The sequence below is a fragment of the Furipterus horrens genome, unplaced genomic scaffold (assembly GCF_987537825.1).
Source record: "Furipterus horrens unplaced genomic scaffold, mFurHor1.1.pri manual_scaffold_3, whole genome shotgun sequence".
NCBI lineage: Eukaryota > Metazoa > Chordata > Mammalia > Chiroptera > Furipteridae > Furipterus > Furipterus horrens.
Genome location: NW_028327173.1, coordinates 174,729,494 through 174,739,446, shown reverse-complemented (window position 1 = coordinate 174,739,446; position 9,953 = coordinate 174,729,494).

Here is a 9,953-nt window from a genome sequence, read left to right as displayed (position 1 = left end):
GGAAAAATATTGATAAATTAATTTTATCAAATTAAAAGCTCTTGCTCTACACAAAAACATATTGTTGAGAAAGCATAAAGAAAGCCGGGTGAGAGATAAAATATTTGTAAAACACATATCTGATAAAAGACGTGTACTTAGAATATAGAACATATTTTTGCAACTCAATAAGAAGACAAAAAAATTGCAATGTACAAAAAATGGACAAGAGATTTGAACAGACACTTCAGCAAAGAACATATTCAAATGGTAAATAAGCACATAAAAATGTGTTCAACATCATTATCATTAGGGTAAATGTCAACAAAGAACATATTCGAAAGGTAAATAAGCACGTAAGAAAATGACTTTAAGAAATGTTGTCAAAGATATGGTGCAACTGGAATGAACTGTCGTGCACTACTGGTAGGAAAAGGAAAACAGTACAACGTTGGAAAATAGTTGGCAGTTTCTTACACAGTTGAACATATATTCACTATAAATTCAGTAATCTCACTGTTAGGTATTTACCAAACAGAAATAAAGACATCCGTCCCCACAAAGACCTTTATATGAAAAATCAAAAAAAGTATATTTATAATAACCTCAAACCGTAAACAACTCAAATGCCCACCAACTGGTGAACTGGTAAACATATTACGGCATATCTATAGAATAGAACACTACTCTGCAATAAAAAAAAAAAAAAAAAAATGAAGTGCTGATCCCTGCAACAACATGGAATCATTGTGTTCAGAGAAGGACAAGAAAGATTACATGCTGTATAATTCCATTCATAAAACATCCTGGAAAAGACAAAGATATAGTGACAGAAAGCAGGTAAGTGGTTGCCAGGAGCTTGAGAAAGGGAGGAGGATGCAAAAGGCACAGGGGACTTTTTGGGGTAGTTACATGACTATATACATTTATCACAGCTCATTAAATTATACACTGAAACTGGGTGAACTTTATTGTGTAAAATATCTCAACTAAAGCATAGTAAGGATGCTACATAAAAATGTAAAATATATAAAGTCATTCCCCAACCCCAGTTTCTATATCTGAGGAGTGTGTAGTCCTGGAATTGACATCCAGAAGGAAAGGCCAGGTCCCCAGGATGAAAACCTTATAACCCATATTCTCCCAGAAGTCTATGGTAATGATTTCTACAGTCTTTCTCCTAAGAAATCTATTACTATTTCATTGAGTAAACATACAATGGGTAAAGGGAAGTTCATGGACATTAGAGGACAGTTGAATATAAGATTCCAGTGAAATTGATAGCTGTGACCTTAAGGGTCATCACAATTTCTCTGTTACACCGGTGGCATATGAAAACCAGGTGATTGATCCATGAAGCCCTGGCCCATATTTGGCTCACGGTGGGCTCACTGAGACCATGGATTCATCCAGTAGCAATATTCTTAACCCCTGAATGCATAATTAGAGTACTCTTACATAGTAGTTGATTGAACCCCATATTGGTTCCTTGACCTTGGGGGTAAGAATTATTGCAGTGGGGGAAGACAAATTGTAAGCCTCTGAAACCCCTGCTCTCAGTCAAGGCAGTAAGGAAAAACAATATCACCTACCAGAGGAAATAGTAGAGATTAGTGTCAATCTCAAAGATCTAAAGGATGCAAGGGTCATGGTCTCCACATATCTCAGTTTAGTTTACCAGTTCAGCCCCAACGAAGCCAGACTGATCCTGCAGGATTAGGGTACACTATCACTATCACAAACTCAACCAAGGAGTAATCCCAGTTATAGCCGCTATGCCAGATGTGGTATCTTTGCTAGAACAGATGAACATGGACTCAAGTACTTGGCATGCAGCCAGTGATCTGGCAAATGTATTTGTTTCATCTTCATCAGGAAGGAGGACCAGAAGCAGTTTGCATTCATATTGGATTAACAATATATACACTTGCAGTCTTGTCCCATGGCTGTTAACTCTCCCATCAGTGGTCTGTTATAATATACTGTGAAGAGACTTGGACTCTCTACATATTTCATAGGATGTTACATTGGTCCATGATACTGTTAACGTCAGGTTAATTAGATTGGGTGGTTACAAAATACACTACCAAGTAAGTGTATGGCACATACACTACCAAGGGTGGGAGAGAAACCTCATGAATATTTGGAGGCCTGGCATCAGTAACATTTTCAGAAATCCAGTGATCTAGATAAATTATTACATTTTTAAATTTTCTACCACTAATAAGGAAACAAAATGCCCAGTAGGCTCTTCAGATTCTGAGGGTATCATATTCTGCAACTGCAAACCAATTGTCATGAAAGGTGTCCAGCTTTGAGTGGGGCCCAGCACAGGAAAGGGAGATCTAGGACATCCATGTTGTGCAAATAGCTCTGTCTCTTTGGCCATATGATCTGGCAGACCTTGTGGTATATTATCTACAATGAGGAATGGTGTTATATGGACTTCATGGCTAGTCCCAGTAGGAGAACCATAATGTAGACACCTAGGGCTCTTAAGCAGTGCCATGCCATCTACAGTGGAGAATTATATATGAATTGAAAATCAGGTCTTGGTATGCTTCTAGGTTCTGGTAGATACAGAGCACCCAATCTTGGAGCTTTGAGTGGTCACATGGCCAGAACCGTCCACTGTTACCTTGGTGGGTCCTATCAGATCCACCATGTCATAATTTGGGATATCCCAACAGCAGTCCATCATAAGATAGAAGTGCTACATCTAGGATTGGGGACAGACAGGATCAGGGAGCATAACCAGACTGCAGTGGCTCAGGCTCTCATGGCATCATTGCTGTTACAGTTTCCTCTCATTCATATTACACCTATGGCCACACACATAGTCTTTCATGGCCATCTGATAAAGGAGAGAAAAAGGCAAGCTTGGTTGTGTATATGTTGGCTTGATATGTGGGTATATGAGCAGAAATTCTCCCAGGGAGCATAGCTTTGGGAAATGCATCACATCATCCCCTTTATGTGGTAGAGGTGGTCAAAGGAAGAACATATACCAACCAATGTGCAGTTGCATACGGTTTGGCTGAATGGTCAGGGGTCTGCAGGAGAACAATTAGAATATTGGGGATAAGCAGATATGGGGAACAGTAATGTGGATGGACCTATGCAAGTGAGCACTAAGTGTGAAGATATCTGTATTACATATTCATGCTCCTCAACAGCAGGCTTAATTGGACATGGTCATTGGGTGGAGTGGGTGCAGGGAAGAATAGCTTTGGATCTCCCAGGTTGTCCATTGGTATTCCCCTGCCCAATTTTATTAGTGGATGAACAAACTCAGCTCTCATGGCCTGTAAGGGAATGTTGATTAGGGCCTTCAGGGTTGACTAGGGTTGAGAAACAGCCCTCCCACCCTCTGTCTGGGAAGCCACCTACATCAGCAGAGGCGCTAGCTGAGAGTGAGGGAAAAGCTAAGTTGGGAAATGGAGGCAGAAGGTAACGAATATCAGTTGCAGTCCCGCAACCAGATGCAGTGGCTAGGGTTGTTGTTTGTCTTATTAACCTTCATTCTGTAAGTTTTCCCAGGAATAGAAAGGAATTATTCCAAGATGGAGTAAGTTTACTAGAGAAAGTGAATGGATCTGAGCAGCACAATATACTGTAGAAGATTCTGCAGTGTGTCATCCAACTTCTCACACCCACTTAAAGATTTAGGAACTCTTCCCCCCAGCTGCTTCAATGCTACCTGTGAATACTCCCTGCTGAGTTCACCAGGCAGTGCTCTCAGCTGAAGAGAGCTTGTCCTTATAGAAGTAGAGGAGCACAGCTTTCTTACCTCAGCTCTGTACCTCTCTCATGGGCCATTCCTGTTTCAGAACTCCCTGTGGAATCTGTTCGGGTCTCTATTACAAAGGCAACTCAACTTTCCCCTCTGCCTGGCCCTGGTTCCCTCACTCCTTACAGTGTTGTTTCTGAGAGTATTCCCTACAGATGTGTTACCAAGAGCACAAAAACCTTGACCTCTGAAACTGTTTCCCAAAGGAACCCAGTCTATGACAATGATGATCATAGGAAAGATAAGAAAACACAGATACACAAAAGAAGACAAAGTCTTCTGTAATTCTATCACCCATCTATTAATATCTTGTGCATTTCCTTCCAGTCTCTTCTCTATGAATACACACACACACACACACACACAGAGTTTTATAAATTCTCTTTAAGATCCAAACATTTTATGCCTCACTTTTAAAACAATATATTATGACTATCTTATATTATTATTCTACAATACCACTCTTAGATGCTGAATAATTTATAATATGGATGTACCAATATGTTATTGTGTGGTTTCTAATTTTTCATTATCATAATTAATGCTGATATCATCTTTGCAGTGAAATCTTTGCCTAGCCATGATTGTTTTCTTTAATTATAAATGTAGAATTGTTGATCAAAAGCTATGGCTATTTATATGAAATCACAATTATCCTCCAAGTAGATTACATGATTTATCCTTTGAAATATGCCTTGCCTGGATCCTCAGACCTCTAGCACTGGCATGCAATGTGTTGACAGAGATGATTTTGCCAGAGATTTATTCTTTCTAATTTTTTTCAGAGTTTGTAGGCCCCTTTTTATAAGGGTTGATTTTTTCAGGAGATTCTATTCCTAATATTTCATCCAGCATGTGGATATACCAAGGTGTGTGGATTTCTCCCCATTTTTAGTTGTTTTAACTAGGAGAAGGGAACACAGATTTAAGACCCTTTCCCTTTGTAACGTATGTTAACTCCTAGTCCCCATTGATAGCCTTTATTTCTATATTTGAATAACTTCTAAATGTAAGAAGAATTGCCTGAAACTCTATTACTGTTCCCCAGAAGGGACAATTGTGAGACATTAAAGAGTAGAGAGGACATGCTAAGCCAGAGGCAGAGTCCTCTCTCCAATTAATGAACTTCTTGGAGGAGAGCATAAGTAATTGGTTTGGAGGTTGTTTACACTGCCTTTGAAGGACAATTGAAGTGCTCATCAAGATGTGCCAAATGTTTAGAGAGTGCCTCTTTGGATGAGTATCTGTTTTAAATCAGTGAATTTAAAGGGGGCTGTAACTCACTTAAATTACACCAAGATGGGAGACTGGAGACAGGATATAGCTTCCAGTTGAAATTCCTTGATCTCTGGTTTAGTCTTAATTTTATAGATAACAAAAGCCATCAATGGAAGAACTTTAACCAGTTGTGTTCAAATGGTATTCAGATGGGACACAGGCTGCAGGCTATCCCCAAGCTTGTTGGTTTATATCCATTTACTTCTTAATGAAAAAGTTTGGCATTTTTTTTATCCAACGAGTACATGCAGGTTGTAGCTTGCAAAGTCTCTGGAGCTCCTCCCTGACAGAAGTAAACAGAGCTAAGAAAAAGTCATACCCTTATCACTGGCACCTGAAAACTGGTGCTGTCTGGCCAGTCCAAGGAGATAAGATGCATGATTTCAGTAAGGCTCATCCAGTAACTCCCCTTTCTTCCTCCCAGGTGAAGCCCAATTCATAGTTTCATGAGACAGGGCTCTTGATCCAGTCTAATGCACTAGTTCGAAAGCTTCAATGAAGTACACACTTGGCTGAAGCACTGGGATGAGTTTGCTGATTAAGATACAACAAGGGGGCCCCATTTTAGAAGATGGGAGTGATGGAACAGGACGTAGGATGTTAAGACAAAGGAAAAGGGACCAGCCTGAAATTTCACTGTACCCTGCTAGTAAATGAGGAAGACAAGACTAGTGGTTAAAGATGGAGGAGAAATGATATCTCAACTTCTCTCTGCCACCAACTAGCTGTGTGGTCTTGAGCAAATCATTTAATTTTCCAAGGCCTTGGTTTTCAAATGTTATAAAATGGAGGATTCAGGAAAGAACATCACTAAGGTGATTTCTGTTTTAAGTTCTAAAATCCTCTGATTTTAGACTTCCAGCCAAGATGGAGGTCTAGACTGACATGCTGTGTCTCCGTCCACAACTAAGAAGGAATACAACTACCTCAAAACTAGAGACAACCAGAAATTCCAGAAAATTGAACTGCATGGAAGTCCAACAAACAAGGAAATAAAGAAGAAATACTCATCCAGACAGGTAGGAGGGGCAGAGACAGGGCAGAGAGGATGCGGTATGGTGGTGGCAACAGTGGCAGCACCTGCAGGCCAGCAGAAAGCACGGTCACACATTTTAAAAACTGTGGAGGGACACCTTGGGAACACTCCCAGCACCAGACCAGACCACACAACTCATGGTCCCAGCGCCAGGGAAAATAAAGCCTCATTGCTTCTGACTGTGCAAACCAGTGGGGGTTGGGTGGAGGAAGAAACTGCCAGTCTCTCAGTAGAGTCTGCTTGTTTTAAGGGTTCCTATGGTCCTAGAACGTCCGCAGACCCACCCAATCTGGGAACGATAGCCAGAGCAACAGCTAGAGGGGTGCCAGTCCCATACGGAAGTGGGAGAAGTGCCTGGAAAAGGGGTGAGTGCTGAGCAAGCAGCATTGTTCCCTCTCAGATCCCTGCACCACATACAGTGCCACAATGTGGTGAAACAGGTCACGCGTTACTGATGAATACCTAAGGCCCCACACCTTACAATGCAACAGGTGCAACAGCTCTGTCTAAGACATAGAGGCAAAAAAAAAACAAAAACAAAAAACAAAACAAACAAACAAACAAAAAAAAACACACACACACACACACAAAAAAAAAAACACAGGAGCCTGTCAAGATGAGGGGATGGAGAAGTATGCCCCGAAAGAGGGAACAGATCAAGGTTCCAGTGGGAGAACTAAGTGATGAGGAGATAGCCAATCTAACAGACATAGAGTTCAAAACACTGGCGATAAAGATGCTCACCAGCTTGACAGATATGCTTAAGTATGGCAAATGCATAAGGGAAGAAGTGAAGGCTATGTTAAATGAAATGAAGGAAAATTCAAACAAAACCAATGATGAAGGGAAGGAAACTGGGGTTCAAATCAATGATTTGGAACATAAGGAAGAAAAAACCAGTCAACCAGTACAGAATGAGAAAACAAGAATTGAAAAAAATGAGAAGAGGCTTAGGAACCTGTGGGACAACTTAAACATACCAACATTTGAATAATAGGGGTGCCAGAAGGAGAAGAGGAAGAGCAAGAAGTGGAAAGCTTATGTGAAAAAATAATGAAGGAAAACTTCCATAATTTGGCAAAAGAAATAGACATGTAAGTCCAGGAAGCACTGAGAGTCCCAAATAAGCTAGATCCAAAGAGGACCACACCAAGACACTTCATAATTAAAATGCCAAAGATTCAAGATAATGAGGATCTTACAGGCAGCAAGAGTAAAGCGGAGAGTTACCTACAAAGGGGTGCTTATAAGACTCTGAGCTGATTTCTCAAAAGAAACTTGGCACGTAAGAAGGGACTGGCAAGCAGTATTCAATGTGATGAAAAGCAAGGACCTACAACCAAGATTATTCTATCCAGAAAAGCTATCATTTAGAATGGAAGGGCAGATGAAGTGCTTCCCAGACAAGATAAAGCTAAAGGAGTTCATCACCACGAAGCCATTACTATATGAAATGTCAAAGGGACTTACTTAAGAAAAAGAAGATCAAAATTATGAACATTAAAATGACAACAGACTCACAACTATCAACAACTGAGTCTAAAAAGTAAGAACAAAATTCAACTAAGCAAACCAGAATAGAAACAGAATCATAGGTATGGGGATCATTCAGAGGGTTATCAGCTGGGAGGGGGAAGGGAGAGAAATGGGGAAATGGTACAGGGATTAGGAAGCATAATTGGTTGGTACAAAATAGACAGGGGAAGTTAAGAATAATATAGGAAAGGGCGAAGCCAAAGAACTTAAGTGTATGACCCATGGACATGAACTAAAGGGGGTAGGATTGCTGCAGGGAATGGGGGTACTGGGTGGAGGGGAGTAAAGGGAAAAAATATTGGGAATACTGTAACAACATAATGAATAAAATATACTTAAAAAATTAAAAAATAAAATCTTCTGATTTTATTTTTAAGAATGCGTTCAAATTATATCTAATTGTCTTTAAGATTTCAAGTACTTTTCATATTTGAACTGTGGACCTTCGTCTGTTACAGTATCTTAAATAATGATAACTTAGCTCACTTTAAAATTACTTCCTTCTTCTCTCCTCTCCTTCTTACTCTGAATACCTATGGACATCACTTTCTTCACTGCAAAATCCAAAACCCACAGCAGGAAGGTGACCACTGACCTCAGGCAAGCCCTTAGTGCTGCCCAGAGGTCCTGTTGCCTTGCCCTAGTCCAGTTTTTCCGTTACTTTCCTAGGCAGCTGCACTTTTTTATTACATCTTTTTATCTTCCTTTAAGCCATCCAAACCTTTCCCCTATCCTGACTTTCACCTGATGAATCTGCAATTTATTTTCTTGAGAAAACAGAAGCAACGAGAAGAGGATTTATATAAGATTCCATTGCCTCATCTACCCACTTATCTGCATCTTTGCCTCTACACTCTGCCTCCCTCCTCTTAGGGTGGATGAACGATCTGTATGCTCATCTAAGGCTAACGCCTATGCTTGTGCTCCTTCTATTGCTGCTACATCAAAATAACTAGCATCTCCAACTCTCTAGTTGCTCAGACCAAAACCTGTGGCAGTATTTATGAAAACTTTTGCTTACATCCCATTTGTTGGTGGCTCTGTCCTCAAAAGATACCCAGAATTTAACCACTTCTCACTACCTCCACTCCTATTTTCATTGTCTCTTTAGATTAATCTCCTTGCTTCTGTTCTTACCACCAATATTCTCAACACAGCAGACAGACAGTCTTAAAAAGTGTAGATCTGATTATGTGACTTCTTTGCTCACAGCCATCCAGCTTCTTACCTGGATTATAATGAAATCCAAAGTTTTTTACAAGGGCCTATGAAGTCTCTATATTTTTTCCATTGCACCTTTCCCCACTAATACTTCTCTCACCGCATCCTCTCCTACACTGCTCCTCATTTTTTGTCCTTCAGCTACTTTGGCTTCCTACCTGATCCTGCTTCTTGCCTTTGCACGTGCTATTCCCTTGGCTTGATGTGCTTTTTCTGCCTTAACCAGAAGGCTCACCATTTCACCACATTGGAATAGACACCCACCCTGTATTCCTGTCCTTTCCCCCCTATTTAATCTTTCACTACAACATTTATCACCATCTGACATATATCTGTTTTAAAATGTTTCTATTGTCTGTCTTCTCTCACTAGAGTGGAAGCTCCACAAGGACAGGGGTTTGTTCTCTCCCTTTATTGCTGAGTTCCCAGTGCCTATGCCTGGTCATGGCACACAATGAGTGCTTGATAATTATTTATTGAGTAAATATGTGAATGAATGAAGATGTTCTGGCCAGTCCCATAAATTTTGGAGAAACTAAAATGTGAGAAGTAGGATGGGAGGTTTGGGGGAGTTGGCCTTACTGGGAGCCATTTACCCATATGTCCTCTGTGAATATACTAAGACAAGAGGAAATGACCCAGCTTAGCTAGGAAACAAGATAAGGCTGAAACTCAGGGAAGTAAATTCTCATTTTGTTGGTTTGATGGGGTGAGACAATGCTGAACAGGGCTTGAATCAGGTGGAATAGAAGACTTACTCTATTGAAAAAGAAGACTCCAGTTAGTTGATTTATTTGACTATGCCCTTAAGTATAATTATAATTCAATAATATGCACTTGCCAAAAGATTGCTTATGCTTGTGTTTATGTGTGCACATGTTCCCAATAGCGTGCCAGATGACAAAAATTCAGAAACCACCATCCCAGTTGAAGTCCATTGCCCATTCGACACTATTCCCTTACCAACAGCAATCCAAGGAAATTAGGTCAAAGCAGATATGCACATTTGATAGCACTTTGTCATTTGTAAACCTAACTCTCCAATTCAAACAAGCTTGAACAAACAAACAAACAAACAAAAAGGGATTTATTAGTTCAAATGACTTGAAAGTT